The sequence below is a fragment of the Megalopta genalis genome, chromosome 2 (genome assembly GCF_051020955.1).
Source record: "Megalopta genalis isolate 19385.01 chromosome 2, iyMegGena1_principal, whole genome shotgun sequence".
Taxonomy (NCBI): domain Eukaryota; kingdom Metazoa; phylum Arthropoda; class Insecta; order Hymenoptera; family Halictidae; genus Megalopta; species Megalopta genalis.
The window spans coordinates 8,989,705-9,008,173 of record NC_135014.1 but is presented as its reverse complement, the minus strand read 5'-3'; the positions used below and the strand labels follow the sequence as shown (position 1 = coordinate 9,008,173).

General features: G+C 51.3%; 1 protein-coding gene across 3 annotated transcripts in view; it reads right to left on the bottom strand.

Moving 5' to 3' along the window:
• Window positions 1-17,893, bottom strand: part of LOC117226622 (uncharacterized) — a 125,718-nt gene extending 107,825 nt beyond the window's left edge. Inside the window, exons 1-2 of one of the 3 annotated variants that reach the window (XR_013032562.1) lie at window positions 15,162-17,893; window positions 13,777-14,031 (exon numbers count right to left, since the gene is read on the bottom strand). The gene's annotated coding sequence lies outside the window, so the exon portion shown is untranslated. Of the gene's footprint in view, window positions 1-13,776; window positions 14,032-14,451; window positions 15,102-15,161 lie in introns of those variants that run through there. The other 2 variants (XR_013032563.1, XR_004491833.2) reach the window with 2 other exon arrangements.
• Window positions 17,894-18,469: the final 576 nt, after the last annotated feature.

Here is an 18,469-nt window from a genome sequence, read left to right as displayed (position 1 = left end):
CTCGCTCACCCTCGAACACTCTTTAAACGCGGCTAATAACTCACCGGGGAATGGGGAGCATCGCGATTCCGCTCGACTGTTCGGATTCCGAGCGATAATTGCTGAAAGTGCGTTTGGAAAACATTTTCCGCGGTGCTAAGAAGTTATCCAACTATGGTGTCGTTCGATCTTAACATTGTAAAGTACTATCGCCGATCGCATAGGTGTTTTTAGGCTTCTTCCTTTAAAAGTTATTTTAAAAGTTAATCGGAGCGTGAAATGTTTTGAGAATCCTTTACGTTGAACATTGCGTTCCACCCTCGAGTGTCTCCAACCAGAGAGAAAATAACTTTTCCTGGAATCTCTGCGACAACCGTGTAAAAATTGCGAAGAGCCGAGATCGACTCTCGGAATCGACTAGTCCAGGGGAAAAGGCGTACGGAAGGGAAGGGCGCAGGTGATCGTGGGGGCCGCAAAGGGACGGATTCGGGGGGTGTGCAATCGTGTACCCGTGCACCCGTCGAGGAACCTAGCCGTCGAGGAGGAAACGGCTTTGTACGGGGTACGCGTGCAGTAACCTGCAGTAGCGTGCAGGTCGAACCGAACCGGAACGAAACGGAACAGGACGGAACGGAACGGAACGATGGCTCGGCTCGGCTCGGCTCGACTTTGGCTCGAGTCAGGCCCGACTGCCGAAAACGAGAATTTTTGACACACCGTTCGCGTTCGGTTTCTAGCGGCTGGGTTTCGGGCGAGGCCGGCTCTCTGAAGTCCGTCGGGTCGAGGTGGACATCAAAGAGAGGACAAACAAACGGGGTGGTAAGGGTCCTACGATGCGATGCAATTCGGACACGGGACACAAAGTGGTGACGTCACCAACCGGCCAGAAACCCTGTCGTCGCCGGCCATTGTGTGTTCAGTCGCTGGTTTACAAGTTCATTGCACACTGCCACTTTATACGGCAGCGTTGCAGCCTCTGAGGTCTGCGAACTCTAGCTACCTCTATCTCTCTCGCTATCTCTATCTCCGTCTCTGTCTCTGTCTCTGTCTCTCCGGTCTTTGGTCTCTGGTCCGGATGCACCCGTGGCGAAACCAGGCAGGCGGAAGGATCGACGATCGGTCGGGATTCGAACTTGGATTCGAACTCGACAAGGAAACGCGATTTTCCGGCTTCGAAGGAACCGTACCGGACGGACCTCGGTGCACGAGCGCCATTTTGAAAGTTAAGTCGTTTCGGTAGTCGCTAGTCGGTCGGAAGTCTAGCACGGTGCACCCGCAGCTGCCACGGAACCTCGTATCCGACGATCGATCTGGACGCGTGCACCACTCGCCATTTTGAAGGGGCTCGGTCGCCTCGTCGCCATTTCTTTTCCCTCTTCACGCACGATTATCGGCCCGTGTCACGAATAGTCGCGAGCCAGACCGGCGTTTGATCGCCCCGAAGATCAAGGTCCGCTGGGCCCGCCCGCGATCGACATCTACCGCGAATCGGCCCTCTAGCCCTGTCTCCGTCGACTCCTTGCTTCATCGCTTTCGCCCTCTCGCCCTCTCGGCCCCGAAATTCCCTGCTCGCTCGGTTGCACCTTTCGATCTTTCGCCAAGGATCTTTACGCGAATTCCCTGTTTCGTAGATCGTTTCGTAAACGGATCGAGCGGTAGATCGCTTCTCTGGTAAATGTTTTTTCGACAATGTGTTTTCGAAAACTCCCTGGAATAATCAAAGTTACCGGAACGACCGGCGTAGGTTTATGTCGGGTCTGTTTGGAAAAGTCGAAAAATGGCGACGAGTGCGAAACGAGAGGGAAAGGGCCACGGACGGGGGACGGAAGAGAGTGTCCGGTCGAAAAAGAGGAACAGGGAGAGCACGAGAGAGAAAGAGGGAGAGGGCGAGTGGACAACGTCGAGCCGAGCGTACCACCCAATTACACTGCAGTTCAAACACATGCAAATCCGGAGAATAAGCTTTATTTGTTGTGCAAATTAGCCGCATATTGGCGCACCGAACGAACGGTTTTGTTACCACGAGAATGAGAGGCCGAAAGAGGGACGGTTCGACGGCCGGGACGAACGGGGGGGAGAGCCAGAGAGAGCTGGAGAGAGCCGGAGAGAGCAGGAGAGAGAAAGGGAGAGGGCTAGTATCGCGGGTCAATTGCTTATTTTGAGTTGGGCCGGTGTGCCCACCGGCCTGTAAATATCACACTCCCTGCAACACCCTTCCGCCCCCTCGGTCCCACTCTCCAACACCGCCGGGTTTCAACGATATCGCGCGACGAAACCATCGAAAAATATTGATAACGATAACGGTGACTAATTTTCGTTCCCAAATTACTCCGTTCCGAAGGGAACATCGAAAGGAAGTGATTTATGGAAAACCATGCGAGCCAGCGAACGCGGACGCGAACGCGGACGCCATGCGGAACCGGCCACCGTGTGTCCTAATCAATGATACGCTCGACTCCAGAATAGTAAAACTATTGGTACCGCGATGAAAAGTTCTATACTACTATCCAAATCGAAATCAACCGAACTGCATCGTTCGTTCCGTATCGTCGCAGCGCGGAATCGTCTCAAAACATTCGTTGACAAAATTCTGCAACCGCTCAACGACTCGAGACAAAAGCACGCGTTTCGCAAGGGTGCTACCTCTTGGCACCCCCGGGGCTACCGGAGTACCAGCAATTCGATTGTAATCGAAATCAATAAATACATCGACTCTTCTTTCGCCTCGGAGGATGAAGAACCGCCTCTAGGCGGTCGGCCTTTTCGTTTTGACGGACGACCAGGTCTCGGGGGTTCGATCTATCCTCCCTCCGAAGACGGTGGGGGTGGGCAACTTCGAGATAACCCCTGACCCACGCCTATCCTTCACGGACATCGAACTCGTGCATCCCGCGGGATCTCTTAGTCAAGACAAGAGCCACCGGTTGTTCATTGTCTCGACTTTGACTTCGACTTCTGTGTATTATACGTATACTCTCTTGCATTTCCCTTTTCCTTAAATTATTTATACGATATGCGCTAGCTATTCTCGACGACTCGGTTGCGTTCGATCTACTACGAATCTTCGACGAACCGACGGAATCTGTGACTCCAGAAAATAAAAGACAACAGAAACGGACCAAGGTCTCGGTCGATATTTCGAGTCGAGTCGCTTCCTCTTGCTCGAGAAAAATTGCGACGAAAGAGGGTGTGAAAGTATACCGATCGCAGGAAATCATCTCGAGCATCTTGCGCGAATCGAGTCGGAAAATCTGGATCTAGTAACTCGCGTTTCTGCGTTGGACGGTTCGCTGACTAGCTTTCAAAAGTGAGAGAGTGCGAGAGAGCGAGAGAGGGAGCGAGGCGGAGAAAGTGGGAATGCGAGCGGGTTTCGAACCCCTGGCAGCGGGCTAACATATGAACGTTTGGTGACTCCACGATTTTGCGGCATCGATTCAAATTCAGGCCGGCACGGGCGGAATCGGCGCGGATTTAAAAAACGTCAGGGGTGGTTCAGGGGTGGCTCGAGGAAGCGGTGGCAGTGGCGGTGGCGGAGGTGGAGAGGGTGCAACGGGAGCGGAACGGGGGCGTAACAATAGCCTGCAAGTCACTGGATAAACGACCGGGAATCGTTAAAACGCGACGCGCTCGTGACTCCATTTTGATTTCCTACCTTGTATCGCCCAGAAGGACGACAGAGATTCTAATTCGAACGGTGACTCTTCGAATCGTCCGACCCCAGTCACCGTTTTATTGAATTATCGGACGATTTTTAATACGCCGCGATCGGGCTGTTCTCCGATCGTTACGCGTATACGGACAGATAGCATCTGGCGTACGGTTGCTTGATTTAGTTATTTCGCCGATCAAAGTATCGATTACTCCCAGAAAAGAGTTGCCCCGAGAGTTCTCTTCGGATTTCCAGCGTGTAATTTCGGATGGCCGAGTGGACAGATGGGATCGTAATTGCGAGGCGACCTTGGCTACCCGTGGATCCTCGTTCTCCTCCTTCTCTACTTCTTCGTCTTCTTTTACTTTTTCTTCTTCTTCCACGTCTTCGTCTTTTACTTTGCTTCCACGCTACGTATCACTGGCGAATAATTATCGCGAAACCTTGAAACGAATAATTAACTCGCGCGCATCCTCGTGCCTCGCCGTGCGCCGGTCGGATCTGTCTCGTTCCACAAGGGGAACGCGACTTCCTGCACGATACCGTTTCGAATATAATTAAACTAAATGCCACCCGATCCAGCCTTCGTCGTTGCCTCGGCTATTCATGTTTAAATATTAACTATAATCTAGGGAACCCTCCATCGTAGCATTTTATTCTTCGAACGCGTGGCTTTGTGACTTCTACTTCGAATCGAACGATGCCGATAAGACCTTCGAGGGTCTCCTCTTCGTAGTTATCACCGAAGAATCCTGATGATCGAAGCCAAATCAACGTTTTAACGCATTTTTACGCGATCGAAGATCATCTACCGCGTCTTTGAAATAGGATGTAAGATCGGGAAAAGAAGAATCGAGATTGTCAGCTATCGTCGAGATCGTTAGAAGGACGTGGACCGGACGCTGGCCGAAATCCCGATTATCCGCACACGCGTCGCGCCATCGACACTCCGAAGTTTTAACGAGCTCTTCCCCCGCCTCTTCTTCTCTCTCTCTCTCTCTCTCTCTCTCTCTCTCTCATACACTACACACACATTGGATCCGCTCTCCTCTCCCTTTCGGAGGTTAATGTCGTCGATAATTTTCGAAACTTTTAATCGAGTGCATCCTAATTGGCGCTCTCAAGACAACATCGCCGGCAGCTAATTCGGGGACGGCGGGGGATCGATTAGCCGGATCTCCTCTTTCGCGCGCTCGTCCGGTGAATGTAACGAAAGCGAACTTGATGCGCGCTGATTTATTCCTCGCTGGGAGTAACTCGTTACGAGTTCACTTTCCCCGGTCCTGATAGAACCACGAAACGACCAAGGACTCGCCTACTCGAGAGGAGAGGCAAAACGGAGAGAGCGAGAGAGCGAGAGAGAATGGAAGAGGGAGATCGTTGACGCAGCCGGCTCGGCTCCGCTCCGCAGCCGGCTCCGCAGCCGACCGACATCAAAGAGGACTGCCAGCAGCTTCCGTATAATTAGTGTCAGTCGTATTTGCATATTGATTGAAGCGAACGTGTCGCCGCGACGCGCCACTCGACTCACTGCCCTCTTTTCGCGGAATCATCCCCCGGATCGCCCGATTTACTTACACTTTCCGACGAAGACCCGTTCTCTAGGAAATCCAAGCCGACTCCGATCGTCCACGAAAATATACCTTGGAGTACTCCGACGTAGATACACCGTGAAGAACCCGTAACAAATTTTCGCTCCCCCGACGACTCTTCCAAAAACAAATTCTTTAAGCCAACCGCGAAGCTAACCCCTTACGATTCTCCATCTCCGAAGAAGATTCTATCGGTATCGTCTACGGTAGCTTTCGATCGTCGACGAGCCAAGACCGAAGAATCGCTGAAAGGTTGATCCGAGCACCGTGGCCCCCTTGCTTTGCAACGGTCTGTAGTTGTAACGCGCCGCGGCCCGCATAGGTGCACTCGGCGATGCGTCAACGCGCGAAATAATACCGCTTTATATGCATACGCGATTTGACGCGTAAAGCCATGATTTTTCCTGCGGGTGTTCGACCCCTCCCCCCGCCCCTATTTTCTTCCGTGTGCGTGCACATGTGCCGGGATATATTGTACGCGTAGTATATACGAGGGCCGAGGAAGGCGGGAGAAGTCTGCGAGAGGAGGATAGACGAAGACGGTGGCGAGGCCAAGGCGACGGGCGGAAGGGCGGCGAGAAGGGTGGTTGGCGGCCGCGTTACTGCTTTACGGTTATTACACCGAAGGGCTGAAACTCTCCGCGAGAGCCGCCATTCTTCGAGTCGGGTCTAGAAACTAATCGTATCGGTTTCACCGGAAAAACCGCCGACACGTACCCTGGGAAATTCTGAAACCGACATATGCAACGATCGCGCCGATTCTGGGGGGATTCGGGTCGGGAAGCCAAGCCCGTTCGAAACGGCTTGTACCGTCTTTCTTCGGGGATTTTCGAAACTGGATGTTGAAAGTCGAAGTCTGGGGCTAACTATCTGGAGCTGAGATGGAAATAGATAATAGATAGCGTCCTGCGGAACGCCTCGCGGGACATTGCCCTGGCTTTGGTTAAATTGGGAGTCACGAGATCACGCCCATCGGGAACATTTTATAGAAAGAAAGCGAGATTCTTCGGAGACGGACCTTGCGTATACTCGAAGCTTAGGGCCTAACACGGTTCTTCGTAGCATCGTTTAGGGCTCGGTGAGAACCAGGAAGCAACGAAGCCACGCCCGCTCGAACCCGTTTCACCGCAAAGGAACCTCGATAACTGGGAAAACCGAACGAGTTGTACCTCGAGATCGAAAGAACGATCCAAAAGCAGCTCGTACCAGAAGAACGGAGCGGATCGTTGATGCGCGGGTAACGGGCAGTCCGAATAAAATATGGATTCGTCGTTCGTCTCTCGTATTCGCGCAATATCGATAACCGTAAAATAATGGATTAAACGTCGACGGCGAAGGGTCCGAGGATTTCTCGCGAGCCCTTTGATAAATGCGATCCTCGAAACACTGCGGATGCGATAGGGAACGGAGGAAGTCGTTAGGAAGCGTCCAAACACTTTCCGGCAAGTTCTCCAAACTCGGGGAAGCACGGACCAAACCCGCGTCAAGGCGTCTTCGGAAAACGGGACCTTAATCTTGCCGAGCTCCGAGCCCCGAGCACGCAGACAAGGAAACAGAAGCCGGGGAGCGAGCGAGCGAACGAGGCGGATGGACGGGCGCGTGCATCGAGGCTCCTGGAACGACAGACCGCCCCCTAACCCAGGCTACCGACGCCGACGACGCCGACGACGCCGCCGACGCCACCTCCTTATCTCGGGGGGCCGAGTTTCCTCGGACAGTTTACCGGCGCTAATGAGCTGGCAAGATAATTAGCATTATGTTAATGTGTGACGCGCGGCGGTAGCCTCCTAGCAGCCTAGAACTAGCTGCCGGCGTAACCTAACCTTCGCTGCCTCCGGTTCGTACCCCTTTGCGCGCCACCCTTCCGCCTCCGATACTCAGCCTCTGGCTTCCTTACAACTTCGCTCTTCGACTCTCCGCCTTTCTCCGACTCCTCCTACACCTGCCATCGAGAGCTCGCGTCTCAGGGTTTGTCGTATAGAAAAATACTTTCCCGACTCTCGCAGCTTCGACGGCTCGTCTTCGAACGAAGACAAGGCCAACTCGTTCGGCCTTGGACGCGAGAGGAATAATCGGAATAATAAAACGCGAAGCGACGTTCCGTGGAGTCGGACGAGGGTAGAGACCCGGCGGAGCCCCTTCGGCTCTAATTCTATTTGGTATCGTGAAAACGTTTGCGCAAGGGGGGATTCGGTCCCGAGTCGGACGGACATTAAAAACGAGAAACTAAGTGTCCTCTGCGAGGACTCTCGCGGTATCTAGAGTAAACCGGCCGGGATCTCTGGAATCGTGGACAGGACGCGTACGCGCGACTTCGCGAAAGTTAATATCCAAAGGGTGGTCGTTCAGGCCGATATTTGCCGACCGATAGGATCGGGAAGATAGGATTGTGCGTCGGTCCGTGCCCAGTCCTGCGCACTCGTATACCCGCGATAACGACGGACCGTGTTCTCCGTCTCTCCTCCAACGCGCGCACACCGCTCTTCGCCCAAACTCGACGTCCACCCTCTCGCCCCTGTTTGCTCGGTCCATATTTCATGGGACTACTTGGCCCGAGAGTCGATCTTCGTCCGACTTTTTGAATCGTTCGCTGAACGATCCGAAAGGACGAGATTCCCGGCAGATACCGGGCACGAAACAAAAGCTCCCCGGTACTGGTTTCCGTTTCGGATTAGATTTCTCGTGGACGCGTTTCGTTCATAAATCACGAGGCAGTCTCGTTCCGCGGGGATCGGTCTGATACGCGCACAAAGAGCCCTGTTTGCTTCCGTTGTTGCGGAACCGCGCGCACAAAAGCGAAACGGAACCGCGTCTGCCCGCGAGCCGATGCATCTTCAACCATCCGACTCGCTGGGACGATAGCTACTTGCTTCGGTGCTTTCGGACATTCGGATCCGTGCTTTTGCTTCAATTTCGCCGGCTACTCTTCGGGGAGAAGAAAATCTATGCGACCAATTCCGTTCTTCGAGGCAGGAATTGCGACATCGATGGAAACACGATCATCGACCCACGGTTCGTCAAACGGGCAAACGGGCGAACGGGCAAACGGGCGAACGGGCGAACGGGCAAACTGGGAAGCGAGAGCCGGGGCACACCTACGCGCGCCGTAAACCCCCGGCATCCTAACTAGCCCGGGCTAATTAATTAATCATCCGCCTCCTTCCGAGACTCGAGTTGGCCTGCTTATCCGGAAGCCTCCGCCGAGCTAAGTTTACCGCCAAGTCGCGTATCTTCGGTATTGTCGGCAACGGTTTGGCCGAGGTGTCGAATGTCTCGTACAGACGTTGCACATCCCCTCGTCTCCACCCTTCTTCTACCTTCCTTCCTTCCTCCTTCCCTCCCCCACCCTTCCTTCCTTCCTTCCTTCCGTCCGTTCGTCCTTCCTTTCTGGCTCCCACCCCCGCAAGACCCGTCTAATATCTCGGCCACCCCTCTCCCCCCGACGCTCCACCCTTTTCGTCTTTGCCTACTAGTAGTTCTCCGTGGCTCGACTTGCCTCTCATTATCTTGATTAATTGACCGATGGCCTCTCGCGCCTTCCTCGCGCCTTCCTTGCACCGTCCGCCCAAGGAAACCATCCCCTCTTTTCTTACGCCCATCTATCCCGAATTCTCTGTCCTTCTCCCACTCGCTCTCGCTTTCTTTCGGTCGTGCTCTTTCGTCGTTTACCCCGTTTCTGAGAAATTACGACAATGGAATCTCGACTTTTAGAGCGAGTTCCAGGGCTAGTTTCGCGTAGAAACTCTAAGATCCATTTAAACCTAACTTCGATCACAACCGATATCTTTGATTCCAACTGGTTGAGATTGCCACGAGCGCGCAACGTTTCTTGTTGCATTCTTAGCTCGTCCGTGTTGTCGCGAGTGCATAAGAAACCTAGTCGAGAAGTTTTCGGTGAGAAATCGCAAACGTTTCCGCGAAACACGACCGAACGAAAGCGCGGGAAAACTTGAAGCCACCCCCGTCGTGGCTGTTTCTTTCCGGGGCGGGGGAAGGGGGATGGAGTCAGCCCCGCGCCACTCGCAGCAACAAAGAGCCAACCAGGTATCGGACCAGTCTTAATTTAAAGTTGAAATTAATTTCCGCAGGCCTGGCTGGCCGTCGCGTCACCGCCCACGCCCCGCGCTTTTACGTTTGCTCCTTTTAGCCCGCGTTGCGGCCGCCCCTGGGGCTCGATCTCGCCGACAATTAAACATTCTCTGCGATATCTCTACGAACTAAACGATTCGTGGATGAACTCGATACTTGGACGCTTCGCTAGCATCGAATCTTCTATTCGTTATCGCGTTAACGTTTTACTTTTACTCGTTGAGTTGTATCGCCGTGTGCATTATCATCCTAAAGTGTAATTAACGACGAAGAAATTTTAATCGTCGTTAAACGATTCGAACGCGGAATCCGAATATCATCCTGTAGTCTCGCGACGATTTCTACCAGCGATTAACGTGCCCCGTAGATACTCGAGCTCAAAGAACCACCCTTCCGCTGTAAATGAATATTGATCACCGTCGTGAAACCGCAGGAAAGAAGAATCGTATCTCGAAACCGCAAGCGAGCGGCTGCTAAATGAGAAATCAAACGAAACGAGAGTCTCGACGACGACGGTGACAGCGGTGACGAGCAGGAGAGAGAGACTGCCCCTCGGTAATGAATAAAAATTATAATTACGTTTCGTTCGCCGCGGCCGAAAAAAGAAGTTAATCAATCAAGAGCACGGGGACGAGGGCGCTCGACGCTCGGGGAGTTAGGATTTGTCTTCCAGCCCCTTTTAGTCGCGCAGCCCTTCTTATACCGGTGTCTATCGAATCTGCATCCTTAGGATTCAAGATCGATCGGTTAGTCTGTAGCTCGACGGTCTTTGCGATTTTAAAACGAATGAAAATAATGCTAGTCGAGTTGCTTCGACGGTGCGTATGCTAAAATTGAAACGATGCAGAACAAATTATTACGATTGGAGAGTAGGATACGAAGTTAAGATCATTTGAGATTGTCTTCGAGACTACCTTTGGAAAGACTATTTGAGATCCTTTACGACGGAGTAAGGTGATTTCATTTTATCGAAGACCAATAAAAAGTACAAAAAGAAAGTTGGAAAGCTAAAGTTTCTAGACTTTGAACCTCTATACTTGCATCGAACTTCGCGAAATTTTTGGTTTCTGAGAAGAAATCGAGGCCGATCGATAGATTCCTAGGTGCAGCCTAATTTTTGAACGTTCCGGAGGAGTTCTACGCGAAATGACGTGTCTCCGTGGTGGAACAAGAGCGGAACTACTTCGGATTCGAGAAAACCACTTAAGATCCTTCGAGATGACTATTTAATCCTGTACACCAAAGTCGTTCCATTTTATAGAAGACAATAGAAGGTTGAAAAGAAAGTTACAAACCCAAAGTCGGTGGTCTTTGAACCTCTATACTCTGTATACTTTCCCGAAACTTCGACAAGTTTTCGGGAAGCAGCAAAGACTTCCTGGCAGTTTCGAAATGTTCTCGAAGAGTCCTATGGGAAAGGGCGTGTCGGTGAAGGAGCAAGGGTGGTTTGTTGTCAAATATCGGCCGGTGCCGGCTAGTGAAACGTGGAATATGCAAAGAACCGCGTTACACGCATCGCTCACCGCGCATCAAACGTTTATCGCGTGAAACCATAAGAGAGCAGTTGGCGCGGATGATTCATGATGGTCGGGAGAGCGGACGAGCCGAAGAGAGAGAGAGAGAGAGAGAGAGAGGGGGTGACGAAGCGAAGGGATGGGATGGCGGAACGTGGGGAGGTCATAGAAGAAAGAGGCTGCCGACTGTATATACCTACATCATGCAAATGGTTCCAATCATAAGCGAAGTCTATAATCGATCTATAAATCTGCTTAGAGGGGGGAAGAAAGGTTCCAAGGGTGGTGCAGGGGGTGGGGGCACGTTCGCGAAGCGGGGGTGGTTCCACACCGGCAACATTACCTTCCTCGGCAACACCGAGAGCGAGCACCTACTAACGCGAGACCACACACCACCATAGACAAATGTATCTTGTTAGCATACCATTTGTATGCATGGGGTTTTGCGCTCTCTCGCTCGCCCACTCTCTCTTCCACGCTCTGCCACCACCCCCTATTGTCTCTGTCCCTCCCTGCGTCCTGGCTCGGTTACGTCCCTTTCGTACAGACATTTAGCGCCTAACTTCTTCGGGAAATCGAATGGAAATCGTTTCTCGCTCGTCCGATACTTAATCGACGCGCGACCCCTTCACGGTGATTTTCCTTCGATCATAGTTGGCGCACGGCCGTATGTCAGTTTCTGCGCCACTGCCTTTCCTGCCCGATGCCTCCACCAAGATCCTAGATGCTCGGAAACCTATCTGAAAACTTAGGGACTCGATCGATTGGAACTACAGGTGCTAATGCTCCGCGTTCAGGCTACGATTACTCGAACAAACGTAAATTTTTGTCCGCTAGTTTGCACGAAATTGGACGACTAATCGGAGACGAGAATCCGTGAAGATACTTTTCAACAAGGACGAGAATAACTTGGCGCACGCTAAATCGTTCGTTCGATCGGAATGGTCGTCGAGTAATCGCAAAATAAAAATACGAATTCTCCGAGGCACCTAAATCCTAATTTGTTACAAAATATCCACCCGACTGAAAGACAAGATTAAGAATGAAACGAACGTGGACCGAGAAGCGCGGAAGTGGTTCCAGCAGTTAAATAAATCGCAGCGTTCCATCCGTGATGTCCGGGAGGCCAAAAGACGTCTTAAAGGTGGCCGATAATTACGGGAAGCGCCCGCTCGGCCTCCTTGTTTCTTGAATATCAAAGCACTCGACAAAATAATCAGCGAACCAACGTCGGGGCCGAGCGGTTCGGTCGGCCGAAGGGTTCGCTCGCGTTCGCAGGGGTGGCGGCGATATTCTTTGCATCATTATCGCGATTTAATTATGTCGAGTTCCTTTGACTTTCTTCATTTAACCGTCGTCGCTCGCCCCGCGCGATTCCCGCTGTAAATATTTTTTAAACCACTCGCCCCGAACCGCCGCGCCGCGCGCCGGGGTTTCCTTTTAATCAGTCCTCCTTCGCTAATCAATTACCGTATCGAATTTGTTTTTTCTCTTCCGGTCCGAACGATTCGGAGTCAACGTTCTAATTGGTTGCCGGCTTGAGAATTTGTCCAATTGGAAACGATTTAAACGAGTCTCGAACTAGAACATCGGGACATCGGGTAATTCGGTTAAAACTGTTAAACGATTCCTAGCTGGAATTTTCCAAGCTGGTGCACAGCGATCGCCGTTCGGTCGACGCTCGTCGCCTTTTTCCCATCCGTTTTTCCCAGAGAACCAACCGCCCTTATCTCCGGCGAATTTTCGGCCGTTCATTTATCTTGCAATTAGTTCCTATCGGCTAGCCGACCGACGAAACAAACGGTTGATGGACGATCGTCGTCCCGGAAGATCCCGTGAAAGCGATTTCGCGAGCCTCTGGCGACGATTCGCCGAGGACGATGATTCCACTCGACGCGAGCAATAACTTTAAACCGAATCGAACCCCCGAGACATCCGGGAGTGGCTTATTTGCATACCGACCTGAAAATCCCGCACCCTCTGTCATTCGAAGTCACCCGCCCGACATAAGGTAGCCTCGTGCCACGAGGACTCACCCCGAAAGCTCGCCTCGGTCTCGGAGAAAGCCGGAGTAAAAATACAAGCCGAGTCTCGCCCTACGCGCTCTCTTCGCGATCGTTTAGCACTTTGCCGTAATTTTTTCCACCCCCGGAACGTATTTGCATAGGCCCGCGGCACCCCCGAAGCACCCCCGAAGCACCCCCGAAGCGAAACCACCCGCCCCCCACCCGCAGGGCCGCGATAAAAATCGATGCCGCCTAATCGAACCAAAACACTTGACGCTCATTATTTTTGTATTCGAAGGAGCAAGGGGAGAAACGCGATTCCGGTGGGAATCGGCGCGAACGCGCGTTGTTTTAACGAAACGATACCGAACAACCGCGTCTGGGAATGCGCATGCTTGTAGGAAGCAGAGATCGTTTACGGGGAATTCTAGGATGCTTTTTATGCTAGTTATCTTGAAACGACCCTGCATTGTCCGATACCAGCGTTTCGATTGATTCTAACTCGACTCGTAAAATTAGATACCGGGCTGTTGATCTTTAAAACGCTAACTTAAAAATTTTGAAGCCAATCTTTCGGTGACAAAAAAACGATTCCCATACAATGTTCCATACATATATACACTCGTCTCAGTTATTTTCAAAAGCGCGTGCGTTACACACATCCCTCGGAGCAATAACTCTATTAATTTCGTAGGCGAAGTTCTATATTCATGGATTATTGTAAATTTATGAGTGACGCGTGACCAACATCCTTGGAGCAATAACTCAATTAATTTCGCAGATACACCCCTACGTTCGTGGATTATTTTGTAAAGGACATAGTCAGGTTTCGCTAATGCACATGAAATGGACGAGTTATTAAATTCAGTCAGGGGGCTAGTCCCCGAATAAATCGCAGATCGAATCCTGAAAAAGGAAAAAGCATACGAAAGTGTGCGTGTACTTACCGGAAGCGTCGAGGAACGCGGCGAGTGCCTGTAAGTCAAGGTAATGCGAGACCTCTATACTCTATACTCCTCCGCGAAGCCGTAAGAGCCGCGCCGCGAGAGAACCCACAATCGATGGTCCGTCCGGGGCATCCATGGTTTACTGCGACCATTACTTCGAGGATAACACCTCGGAATAAAAAACCTTTATGTCTGCCAAAGGACGCCGACGAGGTCCTCTTCGTGGCTCTGCTACATTCCTCCACAGATCCGCAGCTGAAACAATTCCAGATCGATTAATTTCAACACCTAGTTTCCTTTCCAAGTCAGCCCCCCACCCCCCTTCGAGCTCCTATCGCCCACACGCAAAATCAATTGTTAACGATGGCATAAAAATGGATAGATCTGCAAAAATCGGAATTCTTCGTTCATTTATTTAATCGTATGTATTAACATTTATTTTCGGTACTCAACGTCGCATATATGTCGCACGAACTTTTTTCAACTTCGAGTCGAAGCGATTGTTTAAATTTCCTAACCTTCGAACATCCAAAATCCCAAGACTCCTCCCGCGCTTTGTCTTTTCAGACTTAACGGATAACCTATTAACGCGATAGGTTAACGATATTAATTTACTGCGATAAGTTCATTCTCAACGAGAATTCGTCAATCTACGATACGATTACTCATACATACCTAATACAGAAAATTCTTCTCAATCGTCACTCGACACGTAATAGAAATGGACGATTTGGAAACAGGACACGGTGTTGACAATCGGCGACTATAAAAACAAGCAGCTAGGCTCGAATAAGCGCGTCCCTTCCTCCCGCCATTCCAGCTTACGCGCAGAATAACAGTCGGAAATAATACTGCGCATTTTTCTGGTATACGTATATCGAATGTTATAATTACGTCATACTCGTGCTTCTTCTAACGGTACTTTATTGAAATTCTATCGATGAGAGGTTAAATTACTCGAAGATTACTAACGTTCCAATAACGATGTTTGTTCTCGACAATAAGTTGAAGACAAATGATATACCATTTATAATTGAACAGCATCGAACGATACTTTCAAAGGGTAAAATGCTACCGCTGACTTACCACAAACACCTACCTCTTCTCCTTCAAATTAGACGAAATTAACGTAAGAAAAACCATCGCCTCATTAATGAGAGGAGATAATACCTGTTTTCCACAAATTTCACCGATTTTAAAATTTGGTTAGAACGGGTTCGAACGGGAAAGCGATATGGTGACGCAGTAGCAAATTCTATTTGTTAAATGTTTCGGATTAGACGAGAGACACGAGAAAGAAACGCTAGAGAAACTACCATTGCGCGAATCAACGCTCCCGTATTTATAATTAGAATCATAATTGCATATAATTTGTGCAAAATTACCTAGCTTTTCGCAATTCTTCGGCTCGCAATCACAAGTACGTCCGACCGTTTCGATTATTCGAATCCTAATGACGAATGTACAAGAGTAACCTAATAGACCGCGGTAAGCGCCACGGTCGTTGCCGGTGGCGCCATCTACCGGCTGCGGAGGGGAACTACAACTAGCTTACCCGATGGTATACGAACTACGAGAACACCGCGAAACTCGTACGCGAAATTACTAAAACTTCAGGAGACAGTAAATTGAACGAAATTCCGGCTGTATTGTCGACACCGCGTCGACAAGCTTGTCGCACAAAAAACCGATCAACTTTGTTTCCTGTCGCATGCCCGAACACTTCTATCGGTATATATCTATTCCGCACGCTATTCCGGATGCACTTTCTCTGAAATCTACAAGCCACCCATTTTCAATTCTAACGTGGAACTATCTGCAAATCCCTCAACTAATTCCTAACGATTTAATGCGATCAAACATGGGTTTGCAGAAATTCTAACTTGCCTCAAAGATACAGCCTTGTTTCAAAGGTAGAGATTTGTTTTAAAGGTAGAGAGAAAGAGAGAGAGAGAGAGAGACTTGTTCCAGACCAAATCTTGCCCTTTATAAATAGTTATAGATAGATATAGTTTATAGATAGTTTCGCTATCTCCCATTTAACCGGCCGTTACACAGCAAATTATTAACCGCGAATCTACAAAACGAGGCTTACAAACCGAGATACAGGCTTGCAGGGGTAATCGAGGGTGATCCGAGAGGGTGAAGATCCAGCAATGGATCGCCTTGTTAGGCGACGATGTCAACTTCGGGATCGATTCGAGCCACAGGACCGAAGGCGATTCCATCGGGCCACGAACCGAGCAAGTTTCCGAGCATAGTGGAGCACCAACCTGTGGGGTGGGATTGAAACAGCTCTTTCACACGCGCTTCCTTTCAAAGAATAAAGCGAAGTGGAGCGAGCTTCGCGCCCGCGTCCGGCTCTGTTTACCTCCCCGGAAAACGCCGGAGAACCGCGGGCGCACCTCGTAGAAGACGAAGGCTGTCCGCGTTCGAGGAACACTGTCGGCGGGCCGCGAGGGTGTGTGGCGAGAAGGTGTGCGTGCGTGTAGGTGGAGAGAAAACGACGATGCCGCCGGAGGATGAAGAGGAAGAGGCCGCGAGAAGAGAGGTCTGAGCAGGTGGTGCAGCGAAAGGAGGTGGAGGGCAAGACTCGAGGGGTGCGGGGATTGTAGACACCCCCGTCGACACCCACCCCCGGGTGGTTCGAGGGGGTGCGCGGCGGGTTTCTGGCGCGGGTGGTGGTGCAAAGGCAGACGCCTTCCCCGGTTTCATTAACCCCACGCATTCATAATCTCGAGTGTGTTGGACGTGCGAATATAGATTGAGATGGGAATGAGACCGTTTTGTCTGGCGGATACTCGCGCCTCGAGTGCGCCGCTGAAAAGGGGTGAATTTGAAAGCGGAACCCGCGCTGTTTGGCGGGTAAATAGGCAGCCGATTGGTCTTCGACCGTTCCCCGTCGGGCCCCGAACTACACGCCGACTCTCTCTTTCCGCGTCTCGAGTGTCTCGGGGATCCTACTCGACGCCTATCCGACGATCTAAGCGAATTTTCCAGATCGGATATGCGCCTAATCGACGGGAGGATGAATCTCCGAGAGTCCTCGAACTTCAGATCCAAGGATAACGTCGCTGCCGCTCCTCTCTCTCTCTCTCTCTCTCGCTCTCTCTAGTCTGCCGACCAATTTACCACCCCTGTCTAGCTAGAACCGATTAAAAGGAAAACAACGTCGGGGGTTGAACGTTCCAAAGATTCGTGATCCTCCGGGGACAGGAAACGAAATTTCGAAATTGTCGGCAACTGGAGCGTAAAGTGCATCGCGCCGGGACGATGAAGGCGTCTCTCTCTTTCTCTGCGTGTGTATCTTTCGCTCTCTTTGTCTCTCGCGGAGAAAAAGACTCGAGGCGGCCAAGAACAATCGAACAGACGAGACGAAGAGATAGCAGCCCCCGGAGGAGGAGAGGATCGAACGAGCTGCGCGCACGTAAACCGGAAAAGCTGCCTGGGAGAACGAATGGGTCGGAAAGAGAAAGCCGGAGTCGAGAAGAGAAATTCACGGCAACCCGTGGGGGTTGCGGAACGAAGAAGACCGAAGACCGATCTTCTTTCCCTTCTCCGGCGAGTTCTATCGTCTCCTGGAGTTGCATTTGCTATTGGTGGTTGGCTTTGCCTCGCGATACACAGAGTTGGTAAACGAGGCGACGGTAGGTGAGACGGTTGACAGAGGAGACGCGGAACGGAGAACGCTTTGGAAGAACGAGACCGAGAGGGAACGCGAGGAGAAGGCAACGCGAGGAGTGGATACAGAGATACAAGAAAAGAGAAGAGAAGAGACGAGACGAGACCGGAAGAGAGGAGAATAGAATAGAAGAGATGACGACGGTTAGGACGAGAATGAGTGGAAAGGGGTTGCGCGCGGGCGAATGTCGGCAGGTGGGCAAGGGGGCGAGAGAGTCGGTGAGAGACGGTGGATGAAGAACGTGGGTAGGGGGTAGGAGAGAGCCGGCAAATGCACGAGCAAGAGAGGGACTCTGCCGGCTTGGGGTGTGCTGTATGTAGCCGGGTCGATTCAGCCCCGGGCACTCGACTCCAAGCTACCTCTATCTGCTGTATTCCCTCTATTCTCTCACTCCCCGCAACCATCGCCACGGTGTTACCTACCGATCGTACCTCCCTCGGCTCTCTCTCTCTCTCTCTCTCCCTCCCTCCCTCTCTCTACCTCTGTCTCTCTCTCTCTCTCTCTCTCTCACTCTCTCGCCTCTCCGCCATCCGCTACCTCCTACTTCTCTTTCTCCTCTTTCCTCTTCCTCCTGCACACCGCCTCCCAACGGTACTCTCCAAACGGTCGCCTTTCCAGCCGTCCACCCTCCTGCGGTTCTGCCACCGAGTCCCGATACAACTTTCCCAGCTACTACTCGCGTGTCTCCGCTTGCTATCGCTGCTACCGACCCCGGTTCCCTGGCAGTGGCACCGACGAGACGACAGCAACTATCGCAGTTAAGAATTCACTTGCCGAAACGCGGAGCAGCTGTCGATCCTAGTGCCGTTGCTTCGGACTCGATGGCGAGTCTTCTAGTCTGGACTAACCGCTACCTCGTACCCATCGTGTACGCTAAAACAGAAAAATTCATGTATCAGTATCTCTTCCGACTATGAACATTGTAGCCTGATTCAGCTATATGCCTTTAAGAAGAAGCATACTTACGATGTTACCACTGGTACCGATACGCTGTAACTTCCGAATAACATC